Source organism: Triturus cristatus, chromosome 5_2 (assembly GCF_964204655.1).
Source record: "Triturus cristatus chromosome 5_2, aTriCri1.1, whole genome shotgun sequence".
Lineage (NCBI taxonomy): Eukaryota > Metazoa > Chordata > Amphibia > Caudata > Salamandridae > Triturus > Triturus cristatus.
This window is the reverse complement of record NC_140588.1, coordinates 1,049,339,253-1,049,355,533: the sequence shown is the minus strand read 5'-3', so window position 1 is coordinate 1,049,355,533 and position 16,281 is coordinate 1,049,339,253.

The window sequence follows — 16,281 nt, the reverse complement described above, 5'->3', positions numbered from 1 at the left end:
TTTCATTTCTCTATTTTTTCATTTTCCAATGTGTGCCACATTCTGCAGCGCACATAGAAAGAGGAAATCGCCTGGATTGATTGATGTTGTGCAGGAAGGTGTCCTTTCCTTCACAACATCAATCAGCTCTGCAACGCAGGCATCCTTGCACCATGGCACAGGAGGCATGCGTTGGTACATGGCAGCCATTGCTATGTTACGTTATTTTAATTTAATTTGTTAAGCGCAATGGTTACCCGAGGGTGTCCTGGCACTGACTGCTACCTATCGATCGTCGAGGTGTGTGATGAGCTATGTGGTGTAGAGCCAGGTTTTCAGTCCCTTCCTAAAGGTCATGAGCTCTGTGCATTTCCCCTACATTGTGCACAAATGTAGGTGAAAAAAACAGGAATGTGCCCTATCTTATTGATAGGGCACATTCCTGCCCTTTTGTTTTGTAGCAGGGCAGTGCAGCAAGATTCCTTGCAGTGCTGTCCTGCACCAAAATCTTTTAAATGAGGCCCCTAGTGAGTTTGTACCATTTTGAAGACCAGCTAATTTCTGATGTTAAAAGACTGCCTCTAATGGGACTTAGCCCCACAGAAGCAGCCTGTAAAATGTAACTCTGGCCTGTCATTGCAGAGCCTGTGTGCAGTCTAGTACTGCCAAGTTGATTTGGCAAGTGTACCCACTTGCCAGTCCAAGGTACCCCTATGGGCACGGTGCAGCGTATCTGAAAGGTAGGACATGCCCTAGTGTCTGTGGCATGTCCTGATATTGAATTACTGCCAATTTTGTTTTCTCACTATTGCAAGGCTACCTGTTCCCATAGAGCAGAATGGGGAGTTTGTTTATAACAATTTATAAACATAACTGCCCCTCGGAAAAAGGTAGGAAAATAACGTTTAGAATGCCTGAACTCAGAATGTTAAAATGCATCTTTTAGTGAGGATGATTTTTACATCCTGTGTTTGAAAATACCACTTTTTTTAGAAAGTAGGTATTTTCTTGCTTAACCATCCAGTGTGCCTCTGCTAGGTTTGTGTATTGCATGTCTGGCTTTTTGGTGACAGGGGCTGGAGAGAGGCAGTGGCTCCAGAGAGCCTGGTGAGTCAGGACTAGGCTGAATGGACCTGGGCTGCAGTAGGGGGAGGAGATTTCCTTTCACCTGGATGGGCCTGGTCTGACTTCAACAATGCTGTCTCCACCTCCTGCCAGGAAGCTGCACCAGCGAGGACAGAACTGGTTTTGGCTGGGTACAGACACTCTGCCATCAAAGAACAAAGTATTTTTGTGTATAAAAAGAGGGGCCCAAACCCTAGACTTTTAGATCACTTCTGGGAAATCAAGAGGAACCTTTGCCAAAGAGAAGAGCCAAAGAAGCTGAGGAGGAATACTGTCCCTGTGCTGTTTGCTGTCTGGGGTTGGCCTGCAGTTGCTACTTGCTGCCAAGGAAAGGAAAAAAGGACTTTGCTGTTTGCTTTGTCACCTGCTTGAGGAAAAGATCTCCAATGGCTTGAAATTGAGCTTGCCTCCCGTTCTGAAGTCTCAGTGACACAATGACTTAATTTCTTCTGTCTCTCTGCTTCTGGAAATTCAGTTTCAGCTGCCACAGATGGAAATTGCATCACTGATGCCGGCGAGCGACGCCGTAACCTGCACTGAAGCCGTGGGCACCGCTCGTGAAGGCCCGACGCCTGCTGATGCCCTGCCGCATCGACTCCGAAGCCATCATCGAGGCCGCTGCCTGCACCGGAGCTGTGGACAGCGCTCGTGACATCCATGACGCATCATCCTGACTCGCACCGCAGTCACAACTTCACCGACGCTGGTGCTTTATCAATGAGAAGCCGACACTCGATGTGGGTGACTCCTGAATCCATCGACATCGCACTGTCGTAAGGAACCGGCGCCTCGCCGTCATCGTGACGTCACCTCCTCGACACAGTAAGGAACCGACGTCTCACCTCCCCTGCACCACAGTAAGGAACTGGGGCTTCACCTCCCCTGGGGTTGTAAGGAACCGAAGTCGCTTGGCACCAACGAAGCATCACCTCCCCGACGCCGTGCATCATCTTTGCTTTAGTCAATTCCAAGGTACTATTCTTTGTGGGTCTGCTTGACTCCATGTCCAACGTCACGCACCTTGCCGTCGGCGCCGTACTTTGGTATTTCTATCTTTCACAACGTCTTAATGGAGGTGGAGTTATTTGTTGCTACAAAATTTAATTGTGTGAGTAACCTATTTTTGAGGATATATTGATAACTGCATTGTGGAATTTTGTCATTTTGGTCTGTTTAGTTTATCTAAAGGTTACTTATTTTTCTAAACTGGTGTGGTGTCCATTTGTAGTGTTTTCACTGTATTACTGTATGTGTTCACAAATGCTTTACACACTGCCTCTCAGATAAGCCTGTCTGCTCGTGCCAAGCTACCAAGGGTTTGAGCAGGGGTTATTTTAGAAGGGTATTCCCCTTACCCTGACTTGAAGCAAGGGTCCCTATTTGGACAAAGGTACCTACCTCTGCCAACTAGAAACCCCCATTACTAACACTCCTCAACGTGCGGTCCCTCCAAAAACATGCCACAAAAATTTGGGACCTATGTGGTAAATAATTTAATTACCGGAACTTAATTTGATGCGGAAAATCTATAATAATAGCTCAGTAAAATAAGAGGCAGAATCCGTGGTATTAGAGGTTCGGAACGGGCTTTATTCCAAAATCAATTCGAATTGAGGACTCCATATTCCATCACCACGAAGGTTCAGGAAGTGAAGGACCACACTTTATTGACAAGTAATCATTTTTATACAATAGGCATTACAGTGAAACAGATGCAGGAGGCGTAACAATTGATAACTAAGATAAAACATCCATGCGTAACTAAAGTGGGTGTAACTGGGCGTAACTAAAGAACGTCATCAGGTATGATGTCATAAATGGGTGGTTCCATGAAAGAATTTCGCAATGTCAGCAGAAATACTTGGCAGAGATGCGCGCGCAGCAGCATGACGTGTGATTGACGTGCAACTAGGGGGTGAAGGGGACTTGACATTTAGCTCTACATGTGGAGACAGAAGTCTGGGGTTATGTCAACCTAATCCCAAATCATATCTAATATCCTATGTTTAAAGAACTGTGTTATCCAAAAAGAAAGGTCTCTTAGGATAGAATCTTATTCTATACTGACTATACTGACCGTTAGTGCGTGTACAAGCGTCTAAGTGTCTACACTAGATGCGAGGGCAGAAATCTTCCATAGTAATAGGGCTATGAATTACTTGCATGAAGACAGAGAAGCCGGGCCCTTTGCTCGGTAGCTGGGAGAATGTTTACTTAAACTACTAGACAGGAATGTATTGGATAGGGAGCGGAGCAAAACAGATAATCTTGAAGGTGAAATACAGTTTTTGGCAGGCAACAGGCTGGAGTCAGGCACCGTTAGCCGCGCAGGGAGTAGGACAAAGTTCATGGGTACAGATGCGAGCTCAGACTGGAGCTTTCAGAGGCAGAAGGCAGAAAAGGCTTGATGGCAGAATCAGGGCCTACTCGCCTGAACTGTAAAAATGGGATAAGTGAACCATATAAAGCCGGTGGCCTTTCATACTTAGGAATAGAATATCCGGCCCATTCATGGCGGATCTGAAAGAGGACATGTTGACGGTGGACGCACATGTGTTTGCGTCTTCATAACTGGAACTGGAGGAAACATACATGTACTTATGGTTTAAACATGAAACCGTTGGGGTCCAAGATAGGGGACATAACTGACCATAAAAATCCATATTTCCACATTCCCTCCTTGTCCCCTACTTGCCCTTAAGAGATATCAATCTTCATCAATCCGTTGATCTGTTCATATAGCATCATTTGCTCTTCTTTCTTCTTCCGGGATGAATGAAATCTTGGTGGTGGAATACACGATGTGGCACACAGACCACAGATCGCTGGTCCACATTGTAGGCATAAACAGCAACTGAATAGTATGAGAAAGCCAATACCTAGGAAGGATAGGACCCTCCATCCAAAGGTAGATAATACACTCCAAAACCAACCGGACCAAGTCCAGGTGCCTGGATTCTGGTGTATCTGGCTTACAATCTTATGAAGGCGAGTTATGGCTTTATATACAGATGGCGAATTTTCTGGTATGAAAATGCAACAGCTTGATCCGATGACCCTACAAGCTCCGCCCCTATCGGCCAGGATGACGTCAAGGACAAGACGATTTTGAAGCACAACAATCCGCATAGCAGACTGCTCTTCTGTTAAATTGCCTAAGGCGGAAATAGTTTCGTTCACTACTGCTTCAAGGGTTCTGGTTAATCTACGTATCAGCTTACTATTGGTAACTGTACCTATATAGGGAAAGAGACCTTTATTGAAATCTGTGTATTTTTCCCATGCTGTCTCAGTGTAATCGACTATTGGGAGATCTCTCCGTTCTCTATTGTGTACTAAATGAGTATTTCTATGATAATCAGGAGGAGCTAGGAAAACAGGTGGCAAAAGGAATCCAATGTAGCAGGTACCATCCCAATCTAGAGGCAGACGTATATATGCAGTCGGACCACATATGAAGTAGGAATGGCGAGAAGCTCTAAATGTAGACTTGCCTTGATCACTGAATTCTATTACAGTGGTGCATTTACTGTGGCCCATGTGTGTGGAGCCATTCTTTCTTATACACAATTCACCTTTAACTGGAAACACTGACATAGCGGGCAAAATTGGTGCAGCTTCAGATTCAACATCCAGGATCATGAGATTAAGCGTGAAATTACCTAATCCATATACTTCATTTTCTAGATCAGTTCCTGTTCCTTTGGGAAGTCCCTTCTTGTCAGGGTAGCAGACTTTGAGTAAAACTAAGTTCAGGTTTCCCCATACCCAGTTGTCTTGATAAACTGCGGAATTCGAATCTTGGGAATTAATTAGACTAAACCATGCTCCACAGGAGCCATTGTGTGTGAACGGGTATGGGAAGAGAGGCAGAATTCCCTTATAGTTCTGATAGGGAGGGAGTCGGCCACATATCCAACAATTTGTAGCATTGCTAACCGGATGGGAATGATGTAACATACTAATAAAAGTGTTATTGCGCAGCGCAAATCTATATGACAACTCATGCGGGGGAAATTCACTAAAAGAATGTTCAGCAGTAACATTATAAACATGTTTAGAAATAGGATAATATATGTGCAACAATATACTTGCAGCTATTATTAAAAGACATAAGAAAAACAAAATTAATAACGTCACTGTGCAATGACTACGCAGTGATTTATAGTACGCATGTTGTTTCATTCGCTTCCTTCGGTGTCTCTCTCTATTCAGGTCTAGGGGATTCATGTCAGGGACAAATTCGACCGATTCACCTTGGAGAGGACTTAAACAATCAAATTGTCTGACTTGTTAGACCTTAGTTTTAGTCTGTATTGTTCTTTGTCATTCAGTTCAACCAAAGGAAGCTTTGAGTCAATCGGTGAAGACACGCAAGGTGTGTCATTTACATCGGACGGTAGTCCATGAAATTTCTTGATATGACTTGAATGTATCCAGCCTTTTCGACCTTCGATCTTCACGGCTGTCCTCGTGGTTAACAGTACGAGTTGAGGCGATTTCCACCTAGGATCCAGCTGAGACTTCCGGTCAAAGTTCCTCACTAACACCAAGTCCCCTGGAATTACGTCATGGGGTTTCACCTCGGTGTTGTCGGGAAAGGCTGCAGCTACCTGTGAACGACAAGATTGTAGTGCAGACATCAAGGAAGCCAAGTAATCTGTCAGCATGTTACAGTCAACATCAGTTATTTTTCGTGGTATAGGCGTCCCCCACATATTTGGTGGTCTACCAAAGACCACCTCATAAGGGGATAGCCCTGATCGAGAGTGCGCTACCATTCTCATGTAAAAGAGTGCAACTGGTAAGGCTACTACCCAGTCGACACCTTTCTCTCTCTACATATTTTGGACAATCTAATTTTCAGAGTTTGATTATGTCGTTCCACGAGACCTGCTGCCTCGGGGTGTCGGACACAGTGAAATCTCCACTGATAGCCTAACAAAAGTGAAACGTGTTTCATTAGTTCGGAGGAGAACGGCTGGCAGTTATCTGAGTAGACAACACGTGGTAAACCGTATCGTGGGAAGAATTCTCGAACCAACTGTTTGGCAGTAGTCGGGGCAGTGTAATCTGAAACCGGGTATGCCTCTGTCCAACGGGAAAGAGCACAGACAACTACGAGAACATATTTGAATCCTCGACATCGTTCCATCTGGATATAATCCATCTGGAGGACTTCAAAAGAGTGATCAGGAGGCTGAAATCCACCCTGTTCTACGGGAATGCTTTTACCTGGGTTAAACTGACAACAGATCATACAGGTACGGACTTTTTGTTTAGCTGCTGCTCGTAAATGTTTGTTGAACCAAATGTGTTGAATGCTGTCTAGCATAGCTTTTTCTCCTAGGTGCGCTGGACTATGTACAGTGTTAATGATAACTTGGACCATTGAATCAGGAAGGAACCACACAGATTTTTCCTTCGTCATCCATCCTTGATCCGTTTGGGTCCCTCCTAATTCAGTCCATTTCTTTATTTCATCTGGTGTAGCATGTGTCTGTATGTCACTTACGTCAAGAGCGGGATCCTTAACCGTCATGCAATGTGTTGGTGTCGGAACTATTGTCTTTGTCATGTCAGATGTGTGGGTTTGAGCAGTCTGTTTAGCTGTTCTGTCAGCTAGATCATTGCCTTGGGAAATGATATCAGTAACTTTCGTATGAGCTTTACATTTCATAATTGATATTGACCTGGGTAGATGTATTGCATCTAGTAAGGCATGAATGAGGGGTCCGTGCTGAATGTGGGTACCGTGAGAAGTTAAATAACCTCTCTCTCGCCACAGCACGCCGAAGTCATGTACAACTCCGAATGCATAACGTGAATCAGTATATATGTTGACTTTTTTATTCGTAGCTTGAATACAGGCTTGTGTCAGAGCGACGAGCTCTGCTGCTTGAGCGGACAAGGTATTTATGCGATTTGTTTCAATGACTTCAGTATCTGTTGTGACTGCATACGCGGCCACTAACTCTCCTGTACTTGTTCTCATACATGACCCATCTACATACAACGTCAGGTCTGGATCTGACAATGGGACGTCTGTCAAGTCTTGTCTAGGTTTCGTCGTGATAGTGATAACTTCAATACAATCATGTGCAAGTGGGTCTGTTCCGTTTACTGGTAACAGTGTGGCAGGATTCAATGTACTACAACGTCTGATTTCTATATGTGGCTGAAACAATGTTAATTCGTAACCAGTGAGTCGTGCTATAGTCAAGTGTTGTGTCTGTGTGCGGTTCAAGAGAACCTCTACTGCATGTGGTACTTGTACTGTCAATTGGTGTCCTAACACTATGGCATCGCTTTGTCTGATTGCTAAAGCTGTTGCTGCCACTGATTTCAGGCACGCAGGCAGAGCCTGAGCTACGGGATCTAATGTACTAGAAAAATAAGCACACGGTTTGTGTGATCCTGCTTGTTCCTGTGTGAGTACTGACAAAGCAGTACCTTCGCGTTCTGTAACAAAGAGTGTAAAATGTTTATAGTAACATGGTGTTGCTAAAACGGGTGCTTGACATAAAGCTTTCTTTAGGCTTTCAAAAGCTTGTGTATGTTCCTGAGTCCAAGGGAGGACAGTCGATGTGGCTGCCTCCTGTGTTGTCAACTGAATGAGTGGTTTTGCTAGAAATGCATACTGAGGGATCCACTGCCTACAATATGAAGTGAGGCCTATAAAAGCCCGCACCTCCTTTTGTTTCTTGGGTATTGGCATGTTAGCAATTAACTGGATGCGATCTGGTGTAAGCTGCCTTCCCTCCTTGGACAGCGAGTGACCAAGGTAAACAACTCGCTGGACACAGAATTGCAGCTTAGAAGGGGACACCTTGTGCCCCTTTTCGGCCAAAAATTGTAAAACCGTCAGTGAGGCTTTTTCACATTCAGGTTCGCTTCTAGCGGTGATCAGCAGATCATCGACATATTGAAGCAGGGCAGTGTTGACTGGCATGTGTATACTGTCAAGTTCTCGTTTCAGTGCTTGGCTATAGATGCTGGGGCTTTCTGTGAATCCTTGGGGTGCGCGTGTGAATTTAAAGCTTCGTCCATTTAAACTAAATCCGAACAAGTATTGGCTTTCCGGATCTATTGGGACGCTGAAAAAGGCATTCTTGAGATCAATTACAGTAAAGAATGTTGCTTCGGAATCAATAGCTGTCAGTAATGAAGAAATGTCTGGAACTACGGGGTATTGTGGTACAATACATTTATTTAATTCGCGCAGATCAATAACCAATCGATATACTGGCGGGGCCTTTGGATCAGTTCGTTTAAGAATCGGAATTATCGGTGAATTACATACATTGGAGTCTGTTTCCACAACCACTCCTTGGGTAATAAGTTCGTCAATGATTTGCAGTAAAGCCACTACAGCATCTGGTGGTAACTTGTATTGTCGCATTCGTGGTAGTACCACTCCTGCCTTTAGTGTGACTCGATATGGTGTAATGTTCATGCAACCAACATCTGTAGGGCCTTGTGCCCATAAATGTGTGGGTAAAGTCTGCAGTCGGTGATCCATGTCTCGGGACACATAGTGCCCTTTGAAATCACGTAAAAACAATCTTACTCCTTCCGGAGAACAACATATTATAGCTCCTAGAGCTTTCAAAGTTTTTATACCTAACAGGTTTTCTGGGCATGATTTAGTAAGCAATAAATCTGTAGTTCGTGTCAAGGGACCAATCGTAAGGGGAAGAGGCTGTGATACTTCGTTAACGATAGGTTTTCCTGAAAAGCCAAGGGAAATATTCTGTGAGCCTGAGAGGGGTGCCCCTGGAACTTCACTACGTTTTATTGTTGTTCGGCTTGCCCCTGTATCAAGTAAAAATTTTCTATCTTGGCCTAATAGTTCACTGTGTACATAAGGTCCTTCTTGATCTACAGGGACCTCAATAGGGGTAAGCCAACTTCCCTCTCTAGGCTGTTTCATGAGTATCGTTGATAATCAGGATAGTCATACTGTGCGGTCTGGTACATCTGTCGTGTCGTTGTTTGTGTGGCAGCAATAGGCTGTGGTGGTGGAGCTGGCATAGACTGTTGCGGAGCTGGCATGGACTGTTCATGCTGCGGAGCTCCTTGTTGGTTCTGATCCTGTCTAAGTGGTCGTGGTCTTTCTTTTGTATTACCTGTGGCGATATTATGTTTTAAAACTGGACAATCGTGTACATAATGGCCTGGCTGTTTACAATAGTTGCATGTCCCTTTTACAGGACCTGTTGAAACACTGGACTGTGTCATACCCTTTTTATGACCGTCAGCTGGAACTGTCTGGGAAACTAGCATTTTCATTTTCGTGTCTTTCATGCGTCTTTGTTCATGTTCTTGTTCCTCTCTAATTCTATTGTGATGGTACTGTAACATTTGTAACATTTGTGACGGAGTGTTACCTTGCCAGGTACTCTCGAATTTCAATACTCTATTCTTAACTTGGGGCAAAGAATTTTCAACTAACTTTGTCACAAACAGATGTGGATACGATTCGCTGCTTGCTTTTATTCCTCTATTTATACCAAAACATTTTTCGAATCGGGCGTAGAAATCACTAGTGTCCTCGTCTGGTTTTTGTTTACAGGCTGAGATTGCACCCCAGTCTTCCTTTTTCGTAGTTAACAAACGTGGCAGTACCTGTACTAGTAAACCTGGTAGTGTTTTGGTCTTTTCCCCAAGCCCTGCACCTGGACCTCGAGCTTTTTCTTCGTTTTCTAATGCTGTCCAATCTATCTTTTGGTCTCCCACCTCCCAATCCTTTTCCTTGAGTTTTTCATAAATGCCCGCAGGCATTAATACCTTCAATATTGTCATAATGTCGGGGTAGGTATATTCTCCCATGAGTAACATGTCTTTAATTTCTCGGTGGAAACCCGCTGGGTCTTTGTCATGACTGGGTACCACCTTCTTCATTTCCAATAGTTCTATTTTAGATATGGGTGTGTATACAAACACACGTTTAAACTGATTGTCCTCTCCTTTTATCGGGTGCACTTCGCGTAAGGGATTCTGTCTATCCATATAATACGTCGTTCTTTCCTTGATGGGCAGTGAGACATGTTCGGGACATACAAAAAGAATGTACTGCTTTCTGGATTCTAGTATTTCTCTAATTAGCTCAGTACCTGAACCTCTCCATTTATTCGTGAGTAATTTAGTCAATATATCAGGTAAGGGACCAGGGTCGGAGTGTTGGCTTTTATATAATATAAGGAGTTGTTGAATCATATAGATACCAGCTAAACGCTGTTCATCTGGGGCGAGGTTCAAAAACGTGTGTGCTAATGTATCATCACTATATTTTCCGGGACTATCAACCCAATGAACGGCTGACCTGGCTAATTCTTGTTCGTCCATAGAATCGAGTATATGATAACCCCTTCGTTCTCGGAGTAATTTGTCAGCGGCTTGGAACGAATGTTCGGGGGACCTTATATTTATTATAGGAGTTTGGAAATTTCTGCTATTATCTGGACGTACCGGACGTATCGGATCAGTGAAGCATCTAGTATTATTGCAAGATCTTCCTCTACCTACATAGGCCATGGTTTCTAACTGTCCTGTGGGCAGTTCTAATTCTTCCTCCTCCTCGGTTTGTTCAGGTTCGTCTACTGCTAATCTTTCTTCGTGTATTCGTTCTATTTCTTTGCGGATCTTTCGGCACATAGCTACTATACATGATCGTTTATCATGTCTCCCCTCTGATATATTCTGACTCCATGTGGTAAGAATTTGCATTTCTTCCGAATTTACCCCTGGTTGGTCTTGATTTCTGATCACACAATTTATGAGGAAACGTAACAGTTCCCCCTGTATTTCCACTTTTTGGTACTCCATGGCTCTGTTAATACTCTCAGAATCTCGCCCTGACTGAACAAAGTGATATATATTTTCTAAGTGTGTAGTCATTCCTGGTAGCTTCCCTAAATATATTGCAGCTCGTCGGATACGTAATGATGCTAGCATCATTTCGTCCCCTTTTCCGGGCACAGGGTCATATCTACAATCTATTAGAAGTTCCTTGAGCGTGTTGGGAGTTACTAGTTTGGGTGTACGTTGGTGGGCTAATTCTTGAAAGGAAAGTTTATTTACTCTGGGTGGCGTGGAAAAAATGTTTGATGTACCTCCGGTAGCCCCACCTGGGGTGCTGGATGTGAAAGGATTCGTCGAACGTGATATAGCAACTATAGGTGTGGATACAGATGTCGAAGCAGATGTGCTTGCCGGAACTTGTGTCGGAGTTTGCTGTTGCGGAGGTACAGACGGAAGAGGGTCTTGGCGTTGAACCCCCTCTGCAGGCGGTCTATGTGGCGCAGCATTAGCATACTCGGGAGCTGCGTCGTCTAAATAAGAGGAAAGAAAAACATCTTCTGCGGTTCTGGGATGCCCTTTGGGATGTACTTTTATCGGAAACAATGGGGGTGGCAAGTCTTTTGGTATCTCCGGAGTAGCCTTAGGTAATCCTTCGGCCAGAAGAGGATACATACCATTCATAAGGGCATTTCGTTGTCTGTCTACTTGTTCTGATTTTACTCGAGTACCTTCTTCAATTAATATATTTTCTCGAACTTTATTTGAATTCTCCTTACTCTTCTCTTCCTGTCTACGTGCTTTTTCTGTACGTCTATACGATTCTTTACGCCATAATTCAATGGCGTCTTTCTGTGATTGTCTAGCTTTCTTTTTCCATAATTCTTCCTCTACTTTCACGATGCAATCTGCATCCCAGGTCCCAGCTGCGGGCCACCTCTGACTTTCTGGTAATTCCTTGGTGTAGTCTACCCATAAATCAAGAAATAATATGGCGTCTAGGCCATGTTTATGATACATGAAGTACCCTGGAGTGTCCCTAGGGGGAATGGGAACAGCTTCTTCGAGTACCCCTTTTCTGGTTTTTATCTGTCTTAATTTCGAAAAGAGCGGCATATTGAAAACTGATCTGATACCTAATTTTGAACACGTTTAATACAACGAAACACAATAATGAACAGTCATTCACACCACAATATGCAGAACGTGTTTAAAACATTTTTAACATTTAACATTTAATGAACAACAATGATGGCCATCTAGGGAACTAGTTACTAAGCATAATACTCGGCACTAACTAGGTAATTCTGAATTATATACTACAAATACTTGATATACTGCTAAACAGTACAGATGCACTGCTGAAACAGTGCAGACCGGATTTGTGTACCCAAACCCGTCTTGACCGGCACAACCTATGTGCACGTCAGAACGCCTCCCCGACAATGGTACTCACCGGGTAGCTCGGAACGGAAGGCCTCGGAACTGAACTGAACTGGACTCGGACCGGACTGGACTCGACTCGATACTTCGGAACTTCGGAACTGGTGGGCCTCTGTATACCTCGGATCTTGCTCTCTCAGCTAGGCTCTGGTCGGGATACTTCGCACTTCTCACCGCCTCGTCTGGGTGTTGATCGCAGCCTCAGTTACCCCCGCTCGGCAGGAGGGAGATACAGGAAATCCTGTGGGTACGCGTTGCTGTCCGTCCAGCTGTGACAGGAGACCGGGCCTGCAACGCACCTCCGGCGCGTGAGATGAGAAAGTGTCCCTGTTCGGGCGCCATATATGTGGTAAATAATTTAATTACCGGAACTTAATTTGATGCGGAAAATCTATAATAATAGCTCAGTAAAATAAGAGGCAGAATCCGTGGTATTAGAGGTTCGGAACAGGCTTTATTCCAAAATCAATTCGAATTGAGGACTCCATATTCCATCACCACGAAGGTTCAGGAAGTGAAGGACCACACTTTATTGACAAGTAATCATTTTTATACAATAGGCATTACAGTGAAACAGATGCAGGAGGCGTAACAATTGATAACTAAGATAAAACATCCATGCGTAACTAAAGTGGGTGTAACTGGGCGTAACTAAAGAACGTCATCAGGTATGATGTCATAAATGGGTGGTTCCATGAAAGAATTTCGCAATGTCAGCAGAAATACTTGGCAGAGATGCGCGCGCAGCAGCATGACGTGTGATTGACGTGCAACTAGGGGGTGAAGGGGACTTGACATTTAGCTCTACATGTGGAGACAGAAGTCTGGGGTTATGTCAACCTAATCCCAAATCATATCTAATATCCTATGTTTAAAGAACTGTGTTATCCAAAAAGAAAGGTCTCTTAGGATAGAATCTTATTCTATACTGACTATACTGACCGTTAGTGCGTGTACAAGCGTCTAAGTGTCTACACTAGATGCGAGGGCAGAAATCTTCCATAGTAATAGGGCTATGAATTACTTGCATGAAGACAGAGAAGCCGGGCCCTTTGCTCGGTAGCTGGGAGAATGTTTACTTAAACTACTAGACAGGAATGTATTGGATAGGGAGCGGAGCAAAACAGATAATCTTGAAGGTGAAATACAGTTTTTGGCAGGCAACAGGCTGGAGTCAGGCACCGTTAGCCGCGCAGGGAGTAGGACAAAGTTCATGGGTACAGATGCGAGCTCAGACTGGAGCTTTCAGAGGCAGAAGGCAGAAAAGGCTTGATGGCAGAATCAGGGCCTACTCACCTGAACTGTAAAAATGGGATAAGTGAACCATATAAAGCCGGTGGCCTTTCATACTTAGGAATAGAATATCCGGCCCATTCATGGCGGATCTGAAAGAGGACATGTTGACGGTGGACGCACATGTGTTTGCGTCTTCATAACTGGAACTGGAGGAAACATACATGTACTTATGGTTTAAACATGAAACCGTTGGGGTCCAAGATAGGGGACATAACTGACCATAAAAATCCATATTTCCACACCTCCATGATGCCACCTCTACAGAAATCGCCTTCTTTACGGAAACCTGGACCAACCCCTGCTCCTGCCCTAACATCGCCATCCCTGATGGCTATACAATCACCCACAAGGACCGCCCGACCGCCCAACCGCCCAGGAGGAGGCTTCATCATTATCCACAAAAGCACACTCTGACTGACCATGCACACAACACTCCAAGAATACCAGCTGGTTCACTCCCACCCTCCACGAGTCCAGCCGCACCTGAAGACATCTCGAGAAGAGATGGAGGCACAACAAACCCCCAGACACTCACGCAATCCTCAAATCCACTGTCAACGCACACCACCTACTCCTGAAAATCAATAAGAGAACGACCATACAAGACAGAATCGACTCCAACGCACACAACAGCAAGGATATCATCAAGGAGTTCGCCAGTCCCAACTGCGAGACCACAGATGTGCCTCCCTCCCAAGACCTTTACAACAAACACAGCACCTTCTTCCACCACAAGATTAGGAAGATCTACAAAAGCTTTGACAGAACGTGCTCTGCTAGACCCCGCTCACAACAGAGGACACAATCAAGACTATGACGAGCATCCACTTAGGTGTGCCAACGGATTTCTGCCTGTACCACATTTTCCACAGAGCAGCCGCCGGCATCGCCCCCTAGCTTTGCTGCACCATCAACTGCTTCATCGAAATCACCACCTTCCCCGATGACTGGAAACAGGCCAAAATCAACCCTCTGCTGAAGAAGCCATCCTCAGACCTGACAGACCTCTAGAACTTCAGACAGATCTCACTCCTCTCCTTCCCAGCCAAGTTCATAGAGCAGGCCATTAACACCCAACTCTCCAAGTTCGTCGAAGTGAACCATGTCCTGGACACCTCCCAATCCGACTTCCAAAGCAACCACAGCACAGAGACTGAACTCCTTGCCGCCAGAGATGACATTTGCTCCCTCCTTGACCTTGGCGAGATCGCAGCCCTCCTCCTACTAGACCTCTCAGCCACCTTCGACAATGTCTCCCAGCGCACCCTAAACAAAAGACTCCACAACGCTGGCATCCGTGACAAGGCTTTGGACTGGATCCACTCCTTCCTCACCAGCCAGACCCAGCAAGTCAGACTACCAATGTTCCTCTCAGAGCCCATGGAGATCAGCTGTTCAGTACCGCAGGGTTCCTCCCTGAGTCCGACCCTCTTGAATGTCTACATGACTCCCCTCATAGCCATCATCAGAAGCCATAGACTCAACATCGTCTCCGATGCCGACGACACCCAGCTGATCCTCTTCCTCACCAATGAACCCACAACCGCCAGAACCAACTTCCATTGTGGAATGAAGGCCGTTGCTATCTGGATGAAAGACAGCTGCCTCAAGCTCAACTCAGACAAAACCGAAGTACTCATCCTGGGACTCACACCCTCAGCCTTGGATGACTCTGGTTGCCAGCCGCTCTGAGATCTCCTCCCACCCGACGGACCACACATGCAACCTCGGCACTCATCACTCACTATGAACCGCCAAATCAACGCTGTTTTCTCAGCCTGCTACCACATGCTCTGCCTGATTCAAAGGACATTGAGATGGATCCCCACAGAATCCATAAAGATGGTCACCCACACACTCATCCGCAGAAGACTCAACTAAGTCAACACATTCTACTCTGGCGTCACCCAGAAAACAGCTCAAGAAACTACAGAACGTCCAAAATGCTGCATCCAGACTGGTCCTCTACATCCCACACCACAGCCACATCACGCAACAACTCCACTGGCTCCCAGTCAACAAGAGAGTCACTTTCAAACTGATCACACACCTAAAAAGCTCTACACAACAAAGGACCCACACGCCTGAACCACCGCCTCATATTCCACGTACCCTATTGACAACTCCGATCCTCCCAAATTGCCCTCGCCTCCATCCCCAGGATCCATAAGCCCAAAACAGGAGGAAGGTAATTCTCCTACCTCGCTGCCAAGAGCTGGAACACCCTGCCCCTGCACCTCAGGTAATCCGTGTCGCTGACCCAATTTAGGAAGGACTTCAAGACCTGGTGCTCTGAATGATCCTCCACCCAGTCTGACCAGCAGCCTCCCTCCCTCAGCACCTTTAGGCCCTCACGTGTGAGTAGCCAGGCTATATAAGTCTCTGACATTGATTGATTTCCCTTCGGTGCCGCCCAAATGAAGATTCCTGGCTAGCATACACCTGACTGGAGGAGAGGGGCCGGCTGACCGCACTGCACCATGTCATACATAGTGTCCGGGCATTTGGTGCAACAATGAGATGCCTGCACATTAGGCCGGTGTCAACACCTAGAAGCTCCTCCGTGTTGGTGGACTGAGCGGCTGAGGGTCGCTGGCCGCCGGGGCATGTGACAGCAGACACCCTGGACTACAAACT